The following is a 20,601-nucleotide window of genomic DNA, read 5'->3' on the forward strand; positions in this document are numbered from 1 at the left end:
CATATATATTAATTTTCCAGAAGGCAATCAACAGCTGTACTGATGTAACAAGTGCAAGAACAGTAACTTATGTTGTATGTTTAAAAAGAAATGGAACAACAGAAACTGAATATGAGTTATCTGTATATCGGAAGAGACACTGATATATAATTACAATACCGGTAGTAAATCACAAAACAAAGGGAAGTAACCGTTGTTAACCACATATAACTATCATATTCAATGGCAGAACACAGAAGAAACTAGTAAAAGAAGCTGGACAAAAGCAGGAAGTGTTTTAGAGCAACTTTCCTGAGTATATGGATTGAATCAAGGCACTATGTCAATTCATTTTCAATATCTGTCCCATGTAGGAAGCTTCTTTATATCCAAATTGACCTTTAGCCTGATGGCAGCAAGTGATTCTGCCTTTGCGGCACCCGTGCAGGCTGATCATGGTCTGCACTGTTCACTATTCAGTCAGTAAATTTTCAGTGAACACCCCTTTGAATAATAAGTGGTACTGCCCAGATTGAATGATGGACCAGCTCATTTTAGAAATTTGCAGGCTAAAGGTAAAAGAATTGAGTTATTCAATGCTAAAAACCAATGAATACTATAGTTTCTCACCACTGAAAATACAACTGGTGGAAAAATGTAACAACTGAAATCTGATTTAAACACTTCAGGGTTGTCAGCTAAATATTCTTTCAATCTCTGCAGCACAATTTTCTCTCACAATGAAATCACAAGAGACTAAAATGGGTTTTCGTTTTTCATCTGCAATGCACAATTCAACTGGAGAAGAAATTATTCTGTTGAAATAGTGTGAAGTTTCAATCAGAAACCAACACAAAACTGGAATTTAATTAATCAAATGGTGACTGAAGAAAGTATCTTGCCTCTTAATGCAATTAAAATCTAAATCTGCACAAACTGTTCCATAGCAATCAGTTTGCGTTAAGTTAATCAACATAAATGCAATTCTTCTTCCGCCCCCATTTCACAGAAGTTTCACCATTTCTCTTAAGTAGATCTTTAGAACACATTTATTTCTTAGAATACCTGTATCCTTTTAAAAAGTAGCGTCATGGAACCACATAGTGGGTATGCACAGCATGATCCAGATACCTGCATCGGCAGTTGGCAGCTCCATTGCCTTAAGCATTGAATTAGAAACTGTGCGAACAGCATGATCCTGCACTGCGCGTGGAGGCTGGCGATCCAGGTCCAAAGCCATATTTGGTTTCACATGGGCGTCATATTTTTAATTCATTTTTATGCTCAGATGCTCAGAAGCAAAAAAAGTTAGGATGAATCTACTTAAAATGATGTGCATGAAACACCTTACCCCTTAGTTCTAACTTTGTCCTAAGTAGGCTTCGTGAAACTGCCCCACTAGAGGCCTTTTAGGACATATCTACCTTATTCCTGTTATCCTCAGATTCCATGAAAAGCCAAATAGTTGGAATGATTTTGGTTGTTTGTTTTGAGTTTAACGCCGTTTTTCAACAGTATTTCAGTTATATAATGGCGGGCAGTTAATCTAACCAGTGTTCCTGGATTCTGTACCAGTACAAACCTGTTCTCCGCAAGTAACTGCCAACTTCCCCACATGAATCAGAGGTGGGGGACTAATGATTTCAGACACAATGTTGTTTATCAAATAGTCACGAATAGTTGGAATGAATCTTTTGGAATGAATCTAACTATAATGATGATCGTGAAGCACTTTACCATTAAGGTCTCACTTTGTCCAAATTAGGCTTCGTGAAACAGGCCCGACAACATTCTAGCTATTTTGAAATTAGTCATCAGTAGAACACAAGTATTTTGATAATTCAACCAAAAATGTAAGTAGAGGCCTCCATGGTTGAGAGGTTAAAGTTTCTGACTTTAAAAAATTTCCACCTCACCACTGTGAGTTCAAAACCTCACTTGGGTTCTAGAATCATTTCATGTGCGAAAGCCTTCCAGCTGACTTCTGTCAGGTTGGTGGTTACAACTCTGCTCTAGTGGAAAACTAGTGACTAGCAATATTGAAGATTACAATTAAACCTATGTTTTTTACCATTTACATCTTCATAACTTTCAATAACAATTTTTTCTAACTAAAATGTGTTTTGCTTTTGAATGATAAATTACACTTAAGTAATATTTCCATAGGCCATTACCACTAGCCATAACCACTACAACATCATCAACTATTGGAACTGTCACAGTGAAATGTGATTTATACATTTCTGATGAAGCAATGCTTTCATCAATGAATTTATATGAGTCTGTGATTGACAGAAATGTATTCAAGATTACTCTCATTTGCATACTTATATTCAATATTTTTCTGGTAAGTTTCTGACATTGATTTTAGTTAGAGTTGGGCAATGCAATGTGACATATATTCATTTTACCACTCTTAAGTCAAATACTTTTTGAGATGCAGGTGACACAATCTTTTATGCCCTATTATACATATTTTTGACTTAGTCAAGGGCCATTACCCTGGTCTGGCTGAGCAAAATCTTGAAACCCCAGGTGCACAAATTTCACATGCTGACTATTACCGGTATTCCTACATTTCATAATCCTAGGTCAAATACTTTTTGAGATGCATGCAACACAAACTTTAAGGTCCTCTTTATGCATAGTTTTGACTAAGTCAAGGGCAATAACTCTGGTGTGGCTTGTGAAATTCAAATTAAAACATCTGATGCACAACTTCACATGATGAATGACAATCTTATGAGGGACAGTGGGTCAAATACTTTTTGAGATATGTATGACCCTAATTTGGACGGATGGCCATGAGCAACTAAAAGTTCCTGGGATCACGAAACTGAGAAAAGAAGGGTTAAACTATTCCCTTATCACTTCCAATTTTATGAGGGTGGGGGGGAAAAAATAAATGCTTACTTCAAACACAATGATTTCTGAGAAGTTACTGCAGACGACCTATATGTAAGATTAACAAGAGCGCCGCCAAGCGGGCCGAAATACGCCCGAAGGCTTAAAATGATTCAGAGGATGGGAGCAAAATTTTAAGAACTTGACTGTTGTAGCCCCAAAGGACTGGAACAACAAAAGGAAACTTCAAAAAACAAATCTAAGTCCACAAAAAAATATTCAAAGTCTACAAAAAAATCCTTATCAGGTACAGGTATGTAAAAATACACCTTAAAATTGGAGGTACCATCCATGTTGTACCACAGAAAAGTGGTCTCGGTTTTTCCCTACGGCCAATAATAAAAAGTTTCAAAATAAGCTATTTATAGTAACATAAAAGGGAATTAATTCAAAAAAAAATTATTGTAAGTACAAAAAAAGAGATCTGCCAAATAAAAACCAGAGCACTGCAATGCAGAGCAATATACACAAAGCAAAGTCATATATGACCTTTGACCCTTAAGTGTGACCTTGACCTTGAAGCGAGTCATCCGGAACATGCGCTCTGCACATCGTTGCAATGTGGTGAACATTTCTGCCAAGTTTCTTTGAAATCCTTCCAGCAGTTCAAGAGTTACAGAACGGACACGAAACAAACTGATATGACTTTTGACCCCTAAGTGTGACCTTGACCTTGAAGCAAGTCATCCGGAACATGCGCTCTGCACGTCGTCTTGGTGTGGTGAACATTTGTGTCAAGTTTCTTTGAAATCCTTCAAGGGGTTCAAGAGTTACAGAGCGGACACGAAACAAACTGATATGACCTTTGACTCCTAAGTGTGACCTTGACCTTGAAGCGAGACATCCAAAACATGCTCTCTGCACATCGTCTGGGTGTGGTGAACATTTGTGTAAAGTTTCCTTGAAATCCTTCAAGGGGTTCAAGAGTTACAGATTGGACACGAAATTGCTAATGGACAGATGGACGGACGGACGGACAGACGGACGTCCCTGCGGGCGTATAAAAAATGTCATCTATAGACATGTTTCCCACTGAGAAGAATATGCCTTAATATTCAGAAGCTGTACCTTATGATTATTTATGAGAAATCTTAATGGAATAAAATTTCTGGATATTCCCTTTTGTGGAATGCCAAACCTCATCTCCACAGGATAATGTGAGTATATGAGATAGCTGTGATGTAACACAAGTTTATAGCAACATTAACTACCATTAAAGTCACGTGGTAAGAATATCCTTACAAAGTTACTGCAAACTTTTATGTTTCCCTGGCCCTGCTGAGAGAAATACCAAGCAGTTATATCAATTTTGTTTGTGTAATAATAAACTACAGCGGCAGCAATGTCAAGCCCATTATTTGCTGACATGTTGTATTTTTGACGCAAACATTTTTTTATGACAAAATCAGACATGACACTTGCCCTTAAGCATAACCTTGACCTTTCAGATAGGTGCATAGGCCTTGCTTGTAACACAGAGTTTGAATGAGCCAAACATCTGCCAATTAAAAACAAGATTGTTTCATACACATCAAAGTATCAATTAAACAAGAGGGCCATGATGACCCTATCTATCGCTCACCAGAGTTGATCTGGCCTACTGACCTAGTTTTTGACCCCACATGACCAAGAGTTGAACTTGACCTAAAGATCATCAAGACAAACATTCTGACTAAATTTCATAAAGATTTGGTTACAACTGTGGCCTCTAGAGTGTTCACAAGCTTTTCCTTTGACATGACCAGGTGACCTAGTTTTTGACACCACGTGACCCAGTTTTGAACTTGACCTACAGATCATCAAGACTAACATTCTGACCAATTTCATAAAGATTAGGTCACAAATGTGGCTACAGTGTTCACAAGCTTTTCCTTTCATCTGACCTATTGACCTAGTTTTTGACCCCACATGACCCAGTTTTGAACTTGATCTAGAAATCATCAAGACTAACATTATGACTAAGTTTGATAAAGATTGGATCACAAATGTGGTCTCTAGAGTGTTCACAAGCTTTTCCTTTGATCTGACCTACTGACCTAGTTTTTGACCCCACATGACCCAGTTTTGAATTTGACCTAGAGATCATCAAGACTAACATTCTGACCAAGTTTCATAAAAATTGGATCACAAATGTGGTCTCTAGAGTGTTCACAAGCTTTTCCTTTGACCTGACCTACTGACCTAGTTTTTGACCCCACATGACCCAGTTTCGAACTTGACCTAGAGATCATCAAGACTTACATTCTGACCAAGTTTCATAAAGATTGGGTCACAAATGTGGTCTCTACAGTGTTCACAAGCTTTTCCTTTGATCTGACCTACTGACCTAGTTTTTGACCCCACGTGACCCAGTTTTGAACTTGACCTACAGATCATCAAGACTAACATTCTGACCAATTTCATTAAGATTAGGTCACAAATGTGGCCTCTACAGTGTTCACAAGCTTTTCCTTTGATCTGACCTACTGACCTAGTTTTTGACCCCACATGACTTTCTAGAACATTATGACTAAATTTCATAAAGATTGGGTCACAAATGTGGTCTTTACAGTGTTCACAAGCTTTTCCTTTGATCTGACCTACTGACCTAGTTTTTGACCCCACATGACTCAGTTTTGAACCTGACCCAGAGATCACCAAGACTAACATTCTGACCATGTTTTGTTAAGATTGGGTCACAGATGTGGTCTCTGGAGTGTTCACAAGCTTTTCCTTTGATCTGATCTACTGACCTAGTTTTTGACCCCACATGACCCAGTTTCAAACTTGACCTAGAGATCAACAAGACTGACATTCTGACCAAGTTTCATGAAGATTGGGTCACAAATGTGGCCTCTAGAGTGTTCACAAGGCAAATGTTGACGGACGACGTCTGACGGACAATGACTGGACATAATAGCTCACCTTGAGCACTTTGTGCTCTGGTGAGCTAAAAAAAAGATCAGACAGACTCCCTAATGAAAATACACCATCGAAGTCGAAGTCGCAGCAAGTGGGTCATGCAAAATCTACAAAAAATGATGTTTGCAAAACTAGTGCAGAAACACACATCTGTCAGCTGAATCCAGCTAACTTGGTTACAATTTCGCTTTGAAGTAAATGACATTATACAACATGGCCTGACCACCTTTGGTAATTATTTGTCACATGAACTTTCTATAACACTGTTGTGTGACACTGCTCCTCACCGGATGAGTGCCTTAGAAACTCTTCATTTGTGTCACATGACCATTGTGTGGCATGACAAATACTTGCAAAAGTGTGTGGACAACTTTAAGTCATGGTACAATTTATTATGTCATGCTGTAATACGGCCTCTTTCTGTTATGTTATAAAAAACAACCATTGTGCTATGTTGTAATGGGACCTTGTTGTGCTATTTCATAACTGGACCTCTTTGTACTGAAACTGAAACTGTTTTATTTTATTTTATTTATCTTTGTGCTATGTTGTAACAGGATCTATTTTAGCTATGTAGTAATGTGAGCTCTGTGTTAACGGAATGCAATGTCTAGCATTTCTTTACAAACTAAAACAACGCATAAATAAGCAATGTATTCATAATGATGAATGCACATGTTAGCTAAAAAGGTATGATATTGATATTGTGTGTTTGAACTAATGATTTGTAAAAAGACATACTATTATCTTTTATGGAACAATTTTCTGAATGAACATCATACTGTGCATGGAACATTATTTTTTTTTAAAAACATTTACTGTGTATAAAGAGCTATCTATATACTGCAAAAAGCATACTTTTCTCCAAAATTTTTTCATGTTTAACATAATACTGGTGATCTAGGCATTCTATTTTCACTGCAGGGAGTTGCCTTGTGCTTCACTGCATTAAATATATGTCTTATGTTATTTTACCCTTGTTTATAGACACATTACTTGTGGATCACAGTCTTGTTTTGAGCTGGAAGGCTCCTGTGCCCTGTGCTTTGCGGTTATAGGCATGGTAAAATGTTGGTACATTTGATATAAACTGAGTACTTTAATTGTAGGGATAACACATGTTTTTTCGTGTTATAACATCTGCAAAATCCCCAGGGATTGGTTATTGCCAAAGCCTGGTAGGGCGGGGGTACTGCAATGTATTCCCGGGAATTTTGAAGATTTTATAACACTAAATGAACATGTACATGCATGCACCATAAAATGCAACGTCATTAAATTTTAATGAATGGGCAGAACGTCAGAGTTGTGTCATGAAGCCAACATCTTTTCCTTTGGAATTACTCATTTTGGGGCCGTAATACGTTAATGCTTTGCCATGCAATGCGCATATATAAATTGGTGTTTTAACAGCACGTGAGCACGAGAATATCTCTATTAACACACCTTTTCTCTTTAGTTAAAACACCTCCGAAAAGTGACAAGAACATTACTTTTATGCTAGAATGTTTGTTGTATCAATATCATATGGGGTAGGTTCTGTCTTCAAGGCAACCATTTGTGCTAGTTACTTCTAAGTTTAAAAGTTGAGGCCTGCTGCTATCATATCCACTTTGTTTCAAAGGATAACTGTGTCTTAATATCATGTGATCAGTTTTTGTTGTAGTGTCTAACAGAAATATTTCATATTTATTTCAATCTTATTTATGATTTATACACAGAAAATTAATGTGACTTTATTTCAGTATATATTATTCACACATAGAAAAGCACAATGATGTAATATTCTACATATATTATTCCATAATTCTCCGCCAAACCCTTGGGGCGCTTAGACAGCTTTAACCTACTGCTGCACCATTTTTACCTAATTTAGCTCCATGCAATTTGTATTACAAAGTAAAAGTCAAAATATGTGATATTTTTAAATTACCCTTAGCTGTGAGATCATCAATTTCCCTGTAAAACCTTTAATTAGTTCCAGAAATATTTGACAGAAAATTCTTACAACTAATTATTTCAGTATTACATGATTCACACATAGAAAAAAAATGTCATTTTATTTTAGTACATAATTATGTTTCACATAACAATTACAGAAAAACAAAACATTAATTAAAATTTTAATATTCTTTACTTCATACATTATTCTTTAATCTCCACCCTTCAAGAATTGCACCATATTTACTTAATTTAGCTCCTTGCAATTTGTATCACAACATAAAAGTCAAAATAGTTGACATTTCTAAATTACATTTAGTTCTAAACTCATCAATTTTCTTGTAAAACCTTTAATTAGTTCTCCACTGATGATAACACTTCCCATTATAAAACCAAAAACAAGCAATATGTTTATTTGTTACACTGCAAAACCTGGAATCCAAGAACATCTCTTGCACTCATGTTATTACAGTGATAATAGCTTTTGTGCAAAATTCTGGCAAAGTAAAAAGTTAATTCAGTATTGAAGAACATAATTGAGCCGTGCCATGGGAAAACCAACATAGTGGCTTTGCAACCAGCATGGATCCAGACCAGCCTGCGCATCCGCGCAGTCTGGTCAGGATCCATGGTGTTCGCTTTCAAAGCCTATTGCTATTAGAGAAACTGTTAGCTAACAGCATGGATCCTGACCAGACTGCGTGGATGTGCAGGCTGGTCTGGATCCATGCTGGCCGCAAACCCACTATGTTGGTTTTCTCATGGCACGGCTCATATAATTTCTATCCAAGAAATCCTGAAGCTTAAGAATTATAATCTTTTATGTCAGTTTTAGCAATTTTGAGTCAATCAAGGGCAATAACTCTAGCACCACTTGGACAATCCTGACAATTATCAAACTAGGCTGACATTCTATGCCAATAAACATATTTTGACTAAGTTTAGTGACAACTGGATATAAAGTGCTCAAGTTAGAGACTGGACAATGCCAATTTTCACAATTTTCAGTAATTCAAGGGCAATAACTCCAGAGACTTAGTGGACCCAACCTGTTTTCAACCTTTGCTGACATACTGTGCACATAAAAGTTGTGGCAAAGTATTGTGGACACTTGCTATGTCCACTGTCAAATAAGAGCCTGGAAACTGTCATGTTTTTGTAATTTTTATTGATTTAAGGGTCATAAACCTAGCAACTATGAAAATCAAGCTGGTAATAAAACTTAGACATTATATTCTGACCATAAACATTGTGACCATGTTTGGTGAAAATTAAATAAAAGCCACTCAAGTCAGAGAGCTTTTGCAATTTTTAGTAATGTTAACTACAAGGGAGCTGGAATATCCAACTTGTTATTTAACCTTAGCATGCTAGATAAATTGTGGTCTGCAGGAAATGTCGTCTGCTAAAATTGTAAAGTTCATTCATTTTGCTCCAAAACTGGAAGAAATATTGTCAGAGTAGCAAACAGCTTGGAACCTGATCAGACGCCGATTTAATTGGCGTCTGATCTGGTTCCAAGCTGTTTGCAAAGGCTGTTGAATTCGCCTGCAGCAGGCTAAGGGTTAACATGGTCAAGATATTATACCCATTGTAACCAAGTGACACTGAACAAGAACTGCTTAAGTTAGATCACGGACAACTTTTGTGGATGCAGCCTCAGTTCACGCACAGCTGCAGGTGATCCCATAATATGTCCAGAGTTTCAATTGCATACAAAACAAGAGATCACAGAGTGATCTTGGCGCTCACCATTGAGCCCTTTTTGAATGTTCCAAATTTCAAGACTAGCTCAAGGTAAAAATTTAGGTCAAATTTCATTTTGGTACACAACACTGTGCATGTGGTCCATGCATGTGGTCCAAATTTGAAGCCTGTAGCTTCAGAAATGTAAAAGTAGGTCACTAGATCAATTTCAAGGTCAAAGTTCATTTCGGTATACAAAACTATGCATGCCCTTCAAATTTGGAGGCTGTAGCTTGAGAAATGTGAAAGTAGGTACTAGCTAAAAATCAATGTCAAATTTCAATTCAGAACACAAAAATATGCATGTGGTCCAAATTTGAAGCCTTAGCTTCAGAAATGTGAAAGTAGGTCACTAGGTCAATCTCAAGATCACAGTTCATTTCGGTACACAAAACTATGCATGTGGTCCAAATTTGAAGGCTGTAGCTTGAGAAATGTGAAAGTAGGTCACTAGATCAAAATCAAGGTCAAATTTCATTTCCGAACACAAAACTATGCATGTGGTTTAAATTTGAAGCCTGCCCTAGTGAAAAAATCAATGGAATTCCAGTGGAATGCTACATAAATTCCACTGGAATCTGCTATGTTACTGGAATACCAGTGGAATTACCAAATATACCACTGGAACTGGAATTTGAAATACCAGTAGAGGTGGAACTCCACTGGAATTTGAATTTGAAATACCAGTAGAGGTGGAATTCCACTGGAGTTTGAATTTGAAATACCAGTACAGGTGGAATTCCACTGGAATTTGAATTTGGAATACCAGTACAAGTGGAATTCCACTCAACTGAATTTCATGATTTGTGAATAAAATATAGCACCAGTTTTGGCCGAAAAATGATTGTTTTTATATAGTTTGAAATTCTGGACCAGATTTATGTGAATAGCATGGTATCAGCTACAGTAAGTGTCTTATATATGTTGAAAACAAAAGTAGTTTAAATCAATTATAAGATGTGATATTTTTTCTGTTTCTTTTATTCATATAATTCTAGTCAGATGCAGTCATATTTTTGTCATTGGTTTTCATGACTTATATTCTTATACATGTAAATATTTTGATCAGTTCTTGATTTCCATGCTTCTTACTTTGTCAAAATATGTGTTTTTGTGCCCCCACTATGAGTGGTGGGGGCATATAATTTTAGTCTAGTGTCGTCAATGCATCTGTACGTCAATCCGTTTGTGTGTATGTGTGTAGGAAAAAAAAAAGTGACACGCCTAGCTCAAAAAGTATTTAATAAAAATTGATGAAATATTGCATAAGTCTTTAACATGATATGAACGTGTGCACCTCGTATTTTTCGTCTGTCTCTGCTCCCTATTTCTAGAGTTATGGCCCCTGAAATAGTCAAAAAAGCACATTTTCACCTTGTGGCGCACCAAGCTCAAGAAGTATTTGATATAAATTGATGAGTCTAAATTATTATGATATGACCTTGTGCACCTCCTATTTCTATTTTCCAGCTGGCAATGCACCCCTCTACCAAATTCCAGAGTTATGGCCCCTAAATAGTGACAAAATGCACATTTTCACCTAGTGACTCACCTGGCTCATAGTGTATTTGATATAAATTGATAAAAACTAGCATGAGTCTTAATCATGATGTTAACTTGCACATCTCCTATTTTACACATGATGATGACACCAACATCCAATTAAAAGCAACATTGCAAGATATATATTTACCTAACGCAAGGATTTAACTCACATGATAAATGAATATCCACTGACAGACAGGGCCATCTGTCAGAATCGTCATCTGTCCAGTGTCCCTTGAATGCCCGCCAGTTGCAGTGGCAAAAATGCTGTCCATGCAGTGCATTTTTTACCACTGAATTTCATTAGATATCATTAGTACCATTTATATTCATTGATTTTTATTACATATCATTAAAGTACCATTTTTTTCATTGACTTACCATTGAAATACCATTTACTTTCCATTAGAATTCTTCCAGGTGAGAGTTGTGGATGTAATTTAACTAGAACAGAAAGGATTTCCACTGCCTTTAGGGGTGGGGGTCATCAGCATTTCACTGGTATTGAGATGATATTCTGCTTGTATACAGATGGAATTCCACTGGAAACTTGATGGAATTCTACTGGAGTCTTGATGGTATACCACTGGTATTTTCAGTGGAATTCCATTGGAAACCTGATGGAATTCTACTGGAATCTTGATGGTATACCACTAGTATTTCAAATGGAATTCCATTGGAAACTTGATGGAATTCAACTGGAATCTTGATGGTATACCACTGGTATTCTAAGTGGAATTCCACAGGTATTCTGGTGGAATTCCACTGGTACTCTGGTGGAATTCCACTGGTATTTTTCAACAGTATTTTGGTGGGATTCCACTGGTATTCCAAATGAATTCCACTGGAAAATAATCGGTATTCCAGTGGAATACCAACACTATTCCGTTGAAAAATACCAGTGGAACTGAGATGGAATTCCAGTTGATGTTCCAGTGGTATTCCAGATGTTCATTTTCACTAGGGTGTACCTTCAAAAATGTGACAGTAGGTCACTAGGTCAAGGTCAAAGTTCATTTCGGTGCACAAAACTATGCATGTGGTCCAAATTTGAAGGCTGTAGCTTGAGAAATGTGAAAGTAGGTCACTAGGTCATAATCAAGGTCAAATTTCATTTCTTGACACAAAACTATGCATGTGGTCCAAATTTGAAGCCTGTACCTTCAAAAATGTGAAAGTAGGTCACTACGTCAATGTCAATGTCAAAGATTTTTCGGTGCACAAAACTATGCATGTGGTCCAAATCTGAAAGCTTTAGCTACAGAAATGTGAAAGTAGGTCACCAGGTCAAAATCAAAGTCAACTCATGTCAAGGTTCATGTTGCCACTCAAAACTATACACGTTGTCCAAATCTGAATGTTGTAGGTTATTGACAAGAAGATTTTAAAAGCTTTTCCCTATCTAAGTCTATATGAACAATGTGACCCCCGGAGTGGGGCCATATTTGACCCTAGGGGGATAATTTGAACAAACTTGGTAGAGAACCACTAGATGATGCTACATTACAATTATCAAAGCCCTAGGCTTTGTGGTTTGGACAAGAAGATTTTCAAAGTTTTTCCCTATATAAGTCTATGTAAACAATGTGACCCCAAAGCGGGGCCATATTTGACCCTAGGGGAATAATTTGAACAATCTTAGTAGAAGACCACTAGATGATGTCACATACAAATATCAAAGCTCTTAAAGGCCCTGTGGTTTTTGAACAAGAGGTTGTTCAAAGTTTTTCCCTATATAAGTCTATATTAACCATGTGACCCCTGGGGCGGGGCCATATTTGACCCCAGGGAAATAATTTCAATCATCTTGGTAGAGGACAAATAGATGATGCTACATCCCAAATATCAAAGCCATATTAGGCTTTGTGGTTTTGGACGAGAAGATTTTCAAAGGTTTTCCCTATATAAATCTATGTAAATTACAAACATAAACAAAGGGCCATAACTCACTCAAAAATTGTTGAACCAGTCTGACTTTCAGGGGGACACAACTAGGGTACCAATACATCATTCTGATATAATTTGGTCAAAATCCCCCCAGTTGTTTCTGAGGAGATGCGATAACGAGAAATTGTCAACGGACGGACGGAAGGACGACGGACCACGGACGCAGAGTGATTTGAATAGCCCACCATCTGATGATGGTGGGCTAAAAAAAAAGAAGAATCTATCAAGGTATTTAATTTTTATCTGATCTTACGAGAAAAAAAACAAGAGATCACACATTGATCTGGCGCCCACCAATGTGCCATTTTTGAGTGTTCCAAATTTCAAGACTTACTGACTAGCTCCAGGTCAAATTTCATTTCCGTACACAACACTGTGCATGTGGTCCAAATTCTAAAGCTGTAGCTTGAGAAATGTGAAAGTAGGTCACTAGATCAATCGTAATGTCAAAGTTTAATTTGGTTAACAAAACTATGCAAGTGGTCCAAATTTGAAGGCTTAGCTTGAGAAATGTGTAAGTAGGTCACTAGGTCAAAATCAAGGGTCAAATTTCACTTCAGAACACAAATCTATGCATGTGGTCCAAATCTGAAGCCTGTACCTTCAAAAATGTGAAAGTAGGTCACTAGGTCAATGTCAAGGTCAAAGATTATTTCGGTACACAATCCTATGCATGTGGTCTAAATTTGAAGCCTGTAGCTACAGAAATGTGAAAGAAGGTCACTAGGTCAATCTTAAGGTCAAAATTTATTTCAGTACACAAAACTATGCATGTGGTCCAAATTTGAAGGCTGTAGCTTGAGAAATGTGAAAGTAGGTCACTAGGTCAAAATCAAGGTCAAATTTTATTTCAGAATACAGAACTATGCATGTGGTCCAAATTTTAAGCTTGTACCTTAAAAAATGTGAAAGTAGGTCACTAGGTCAATGTAAAGGTCAAAGTTTGTTTCGGTACATAAAACCATGCATGTGGTCCAAATTTGAAGGCTGTAGCTTGAGAAATGAGAAAGTAGGTCACTAGATCAAAATCAAGGTCAAATTTCATTTCCGAACACAAAACTATGCATGTGGTTTAAATTTGAAGACTGTACCTTCAAAAATGTGAAAGAAGGTCACTAGGTCAAAATCAATGTCAAATTTCATTTTGAAACACGGAACTATGCATATGGTCCAAATTTGATACCTATACCTTCAAAAATGTGAAAGTAGGTCACTAGGTCAAAATCATGGTCAAAGTTTTTTCAAGTGCACAAAACTATGCATGTGGTCCAAATTTGAAGGCTGTAGCTACAGAAATGTGAAAGTAGGTCACTAGGTCAAAATCAAGGTTAACTCATGTCAAGGTTCATCTTGCCACTCAAAAATAAACATGTGGTCCAAATTTGAATGTTGTAGTTATTGACAAGAAGATTTTAAAAGCTTTTCCCTATATAAGTCTATATGAACCATGTGACCCCCGGGGCGGGGCCATATTTGACCCTAGGGGGATAATTTGAACAAACTTGGTAAAGAACCACTAGATGATGCTACATTACAATTATCAAAGCCCTAGGCTTTGTGGTTTGGACAAAAAGATTTTCAAAGTTTTTCCCTATATAAGTCTATGTAAACCATATGACACCCAGGTTGGGCCATATTTGACCCTAGGGGTATAATTTGAACAATCTTAGTTGAAGACCACTAGATGATGTCACATACAAAATATCAAAGCCCTAGGCCCTGTGGCTTTGGACAAGAGATTTTTCAAAGTTTTTCCCTATATAAGTCTATATAAACCATGTGACCCCCAGGGCGGGGCCATATTTGACCCCAGAGAAATAATTTGAATCATCTTGGTAGAGGACCACTAGATAATGCTTCATACCAAACATCAAAGGCCTAGGCTCTGTGGTTTTGGACAAGAAGGTTTTCAAAGTTTTTCCCTATATAAATCTATGTAAATCATAGAAATAAACAAAGGGCCATAACTCACTCATAAATTGTTGAACCAGTCTGATTTTCAGGGGGACACAACTAGGGTACCAATACATCATTCTGACAAAGTTTGGTCAAAATCCCCCATGTAGTTTCTGAGGAGATGCGATAACGAGAAATTGTTAACGGACGGACGGACGGAATGACGGACAGACGGACCACGGACGCAGAGTGATTTTAATAGCCCACCATCTGATGATGGTGGGCTAATAACTGTATGAGTCTGATGTTTTCCAGCATCAGTGAAAACAGCGAAAAGCCCTGTCGGATATTCATGAAATAGTATAATACCTCTAAAACAAACTGTTCTTACATTTTGAAGGGGACTTTTATTTGTCATTTATCTAATTGCTTTATAATCAAATGTCATTGATCAAGCCAAAATTCACATTATTTGTCAGGATAGAAACTGGAAATAAATTCCAAGAAAATTATAATCTTTATGTTGTAAGATGGGTTCAATCTGACATCCCTTTCCATCCTGAATTAATGGCACTGTCAAATCTGCCAAGATAACTAATAATTCCTTTCAACAGTTTCATAATTTTTGCAAATAAAAGGATTGCCTTCCAAAATAGGATCAAAGGATCAGTGATAACATGAAAATATAAGACTAATGTCTGCTATGAAAGTCCGTAATGGTAGGAGGGATTGATTATTTGTCATATTGGCTGCCATAGGAATCACATTTTTTGTACAAGGGTCGATATGAGCCACGCCATGAGAAAACCAACACAGTGCGTTTGCGACCAGCATGGATCCAGACCAGCTAACGGTTTCTCTAACTGCAATAGTCTTTAAAAGCAAACAGCATGGATCCTGACCAGACTGTGCAGATTTGTAGGCTGGTCTGGATCCATGCTGGTTGCAAATGCACTATACTGGGTTTTCTCACGGTGTGGCTCATATATTCTTTTCTTTGAATAATCCACCATCTTTAAAACTGCACACACAGTCTGTTTTATTTCTAAAGTTAAGGCATGATATCTATTTTTTGTGACTGGAAGAATGAACAGACAGATGGACAAATACATCTGACAAAATTAAAATAATATGCATACAAAATGTCATGTATTCTAATATAATGTTCTCCATTTTACCTTCTTTCTATATACAATGTTTCATAAAAAAAAAATGTACTTTTTCGTCATCACTGGATCAAACTTTGTGAACTATAACAGTTCCATCTGATGAAAGAATTTTGGGAGTAAGAACACTAACTACTCAAACTACTTATAGAAGTTGTCAGTCAATTTCAAGATTAAGAAAAAGCAGTGATCTTGATAGGTAAGGTTTCCGCAACACAGTCTCCAGTTAGGCGGTTCAGTTCGAATCTGGTCAAGAATTACAAGTAGACCTTGTCATATACAGTCTAACCTGTCTTAAGCAGCCAGCCAGGGGAAGCAGACAATTTGGCCGCTTAAGCCAGGTGACCGCTGATCGGAGGTGCAGCCAGTATATGTATTTTTCAGACTTCTGGCCAGTTTAGCCTTTAGGCCCATTTCTTTTTTGGTTTTCTATTATTATTTTACCAGGATACAATGACGTGCATTTGCCTTCGCAATACAAATGGTCTTCCTAGCAATCTAAAATTCCGGCGTGTTTTTTTACAACAAAAATTGTAACAGACAATTTTCCAACTTCAAAATAAGTTTGTTTACAATTTTCGCCATTTTGGTAAGGGAAGCTGCTCTCCGCGCTTATTGTCTACGCTAAAATCTAAGATCGCCGTTACGTTCCGTAAAAGATAGAGTGGTTTATATTTTTTTTAAACACAATTCATTTCGTATAGTATTCATTTTATAGTATTTTGATGACAGAAGTATAAAAAAATCACAAATATTATGCTACTAATTAGTTATCGAGTATTAACTTTAACCGAGATCAAACTGTGAACAACAAAATTGACACGAGGTGACACGAGGTGACACGCTAATTGCCGATAATTACTGGCCATTTGATCATAACAAAAAGGGGATTACACCTTTGGTTATCAATTTTAATTGCGAAGCTCATGTCATTTTGTCGTTCTTGTGGTGAAGTCAGGCGAAACTTAGCAATCACGTGCTTCTCAAAAATCGGGTATCTTCGGCGATGATCGCCTAAAAATAATTGGTTTTGGAAGAAAAATGGCCGCTGAAAAGGGTCAAATAAGGCGGTCGGGAAGCAATTTCCGTGGCCGCTGAATAAAGTGATAAAATAGAGGAAAATTTGTTGGGGGCGTCATAAAATGACCGCTGATCGGAGGTGACCATTAGTACAGGTTAGACTGTATACCATTACCGCTGACTGAAGACTGATTCAAACAAGTGAATGAAGTATAACCATGCAACTGGAAGGCACCTAATTTTCTCTACTGCAGTATTACATAATGATCTGATATCTGTCACTGATAACAATATTGTACTATATATATACAATATGTCATATTAGATCAAAATTTGCTTATAATATCTATAAATATAAAAAAAATATTTAATTTTAATTTTGATTAACATTTTATTTTGAAATTGGTGGGAAAATATGAGAAAAAATGTAAGAAAACATCATATTAAAGAGAAGTAATTTCAAAGAAAAATACACCAACAATTTTCTTCAATTGGGCCCAATTATGACACATGAGCTTATATCAAAATATTTTAGACTGAACAGGAAAAAATCAATGTTGACTTTTGACCTTCAAATGTGACCTTGACCTTTGAGCTATGGGTCTAGATATCACATAAGACACACTGTCTCATTATTGGGAACATTTGTGTCAAGTAATATTGAAATCCCTTATTGGATGACAGCATTATGGACCAGAAAGGAAAAATAAAATGCTAACAGTGACCTTGACCTTTCAGCTAGGGTCCAGAATTCGCGCATGACATGTCGTCTTATTATGAGGTACATTTGTGCGGAAGTAATATTTAATTTAATTTAATTTCTGTTTTGCATGATAAAGTTATGGACCTGAAAGGAAAAAACGCTATTGACCTTTGACCTCCAAGTGTGACTCTGACCTTAAAGCTAGTGTTCTGCATGACATGTTTTTTGATTATGGAGATCATTTGTGCCAAGTAATATCAAAATCTCATGATGAATGACAGAGTTATGGACCAGACACGAAACAGGCCCTGTTCATGCCATGTTAACATTTGACTGCTAAGTGTGACCTTGAACTTTGAGCTAGGGGTCTGAAAGTTGTGCAAGACACATCGCTTTATTATGGGGTACATTTGTGCCAAGTAATATTAAAATTCCTTTATGGATTATTAAGTTACAGACCGGACATGAAAAAGCCCTGTTGAACTTTGACCTCCAAATGTGTCCTTGACCTTTGAGCTAGGGGTCTGGGTATTGCACATAACAAGTTGTCTCATCATGGGGAACATTTTGTGCCAATTGATATTAAAATCCCATGATGAATGACAGAGTTATGGACCAGACACAAATTGCAAACAGACGGACAGAAAAGCGCAATCCTATAGTCCCCAAAACTGGTTTTCAACCAGTAGGAGACTTAAATAAGCTTCAAGCTTCTTCAAATAAAACATGCATCAGCTAAATTAAAAGTCATACAAGCCACAGTGTACAATTGAACCTGCCATGACAGCCACCTGTATTAAACTGCCACTTGCCTTAATCAGCTGGCTGACTTCCCAATGTGACTTTTTGTCCTAACTTCAACTTGTCTAAGCAGCCAGCCAGCTGACTTCCCAATGTGACTTTTTGTCCTAACTTCAACTTGTCTTAAGCAGCCAGCCAGCTGACTTCCCAGTGGGTTGTCAACTTCACTGTTACACAGTCAGCGACTTCCAAAGTACTTTGTCCTAACTACTTGTCTTAAGCAGCCAGCCAGCTGACTTCCCATGTGACTTTTTGTCCTAACTTCAACTTGCCTTAAGCAGACAGTCAGCTGACTTCCCAATGTGACTTTTTGTTCTAACTTCAACTTGCCTTAAGCACAGTGCTTATGATGATCAATGCTGAGCCACCAGCCTTTAGAATCCCTAAATACAGTTTTAACTGTATTCCTTACAATCTTATCTAGAAAAGATGTCCTGAATTGGTTACACTAATTCATTTTGCATCTCCCACTGACAGAACATAAAATTCCTTTTTCCTCCTTTATCCAGTAAATTTCTAATCCTCAGCTTTTATGCAAACTCATTTGCTTGTATAATTCATCAAAACCTATATCACTGATACTGAATGACAACAGACATGCACAAGATTTTGTTGACAATGATTATAAGAATTACAAAAAGATCTGGGCGATTTTTCATTCTAACTAAAGAAACAACAAAATTTAATGTCTATGTAAAAATCTCAGAAATAGAATAGCACTTTTGTAAGAAAAAACAGTATAAGTTATTCATGAGAAAGATTTCCATGTTTCCGCTAAAGTTAGATTTCATGTTTGTACAGAGGATATAAAACCACCAGATTGTCTGTCTCCAGAAATTTTACCATTAGCTACTTATGATCACTTGTTCTATTAGAAAAAGAATAAATCTTCCAGTCAGCAATTTGATTGCAAAGATTGTTACAATCTGCATACAAATTTCCATTTTCTAACTCTAGATGTCTTAGCAAGGATAGAGATATGTCCCCTCTTGTTAGCAGGTCAGACATGCAAGTTTTACATCAGCAAAGTACATATCTTATGCATCTCCATACACAAGTTCACATTTTCATTTATTATTTTTCATTTTTACTTCAGTCACTTTTTTTTATTACAATATAACTTATTTCCATCTATACTTGCCAGAAACGACATATACATTAACGCAACACATTTCTGTGCTTACTATTTATGTAAAATTGCTATTTTCTGTCTGCAATCAAAGCACTCAGCTTTAAGGAAAGAGGTTAAAGTTTCTGCACTGGCTATGGACTGCAAAAACAAACATCACTGCCCAGTGCAACCAGCAATGTTACCAAGCAGCAATGTTACCAACCTGCAATGTTACCAAGCCTTCAAGCAGAAGTGGATACACCAGCATTAAGCACAACAACATAAAATTCAATAGGAAGCTTAACACCCTCAGCTGCAGGACTGTGCTGAAGTCAAAACATCACTGAACAAGGAGCTGCATTTTCAGTCATGCCCCCAAATGTAAGACCAAAGATGTTGTTTTTTCAGGTCTGAAGTTTGAAGGTGAAGATCATATCATGGTCAAGGTCATCTATATAAAGGTCAGTTTGTAAGCTTTGCCACAAGGTTCTTTGAGTGCGAGTATGAACTAAATTGGGTCATTCATGTGGACTGTTGATATTAAAATCCCATGATGTTTATTAAGGTTTTAAGTTTGAAGACAATCCACAAACCTTTCTTTCCTATTAAGCATACTAATTTCCATTGCAATATCTCATTCCTAACCTATATTAATTTATTATTTTAATTTAGTTTAGAGGTATTTAGCATAAATTGTTTTCCTATTTTTAGTAACAGTGACCCCAACTACAATCCAAAGCTAGTTCTTCATAATTAGCTTGCTGTACACTAAGTTCAGTGGATGTATGTCAATTGTAACTAAAATTATACATCAGAAACCACCTTTTTGATGATTCCAGCAAAAAAATATTATCAAAACCTATTTTAGTAACTGTGACCTTGACCCTTTGGCATCTAAATGGTCTAACGGGATTAGAACCACCACTTGTCTGTTGCACTCC

The 20,601-nt window shown here is 36.8% G+C and overlaps 2 protein-coding genes across 4 annotated transcripts in view; both read right to left on the minus strand.

Annotated features, from left to right (window-relative positions):
• LOC123550371 (dipeptidyl peptidase 2-like) overlaps positions 1–20,601 on the minus strand; it is a 202,336-nt gene that overhangs the window by 79,811 nt on the left and 101,924 nt on the right. The gene's annotated exons all lie outside the window — the stretch shown is intronic.
• The window catches only part of LOC123550381 (substance-K receptor-like), a 121,319-nt gene that overhangs the window by 8,766 nt on the left and 91,952 nt on the right, over positions 1–20,601 (minus strand). The gene's annotated exons all lie outside the window — the stretch shown is intronic.

Source organism: Mercenaria mercenaria, chromosome 15, assembly GCF_021730395.1.
Source record: "Mercenaria mercenaria strain notata chromosome 15, MADL_Memer_1, whole genome shotgun sequence".
Lineage (NCBI taxonomy): Eukaryota > Metazoa > Mollusca > Bivalvia > Venerida > Veneridae > Mercenaria > Mercenaria mercenaria.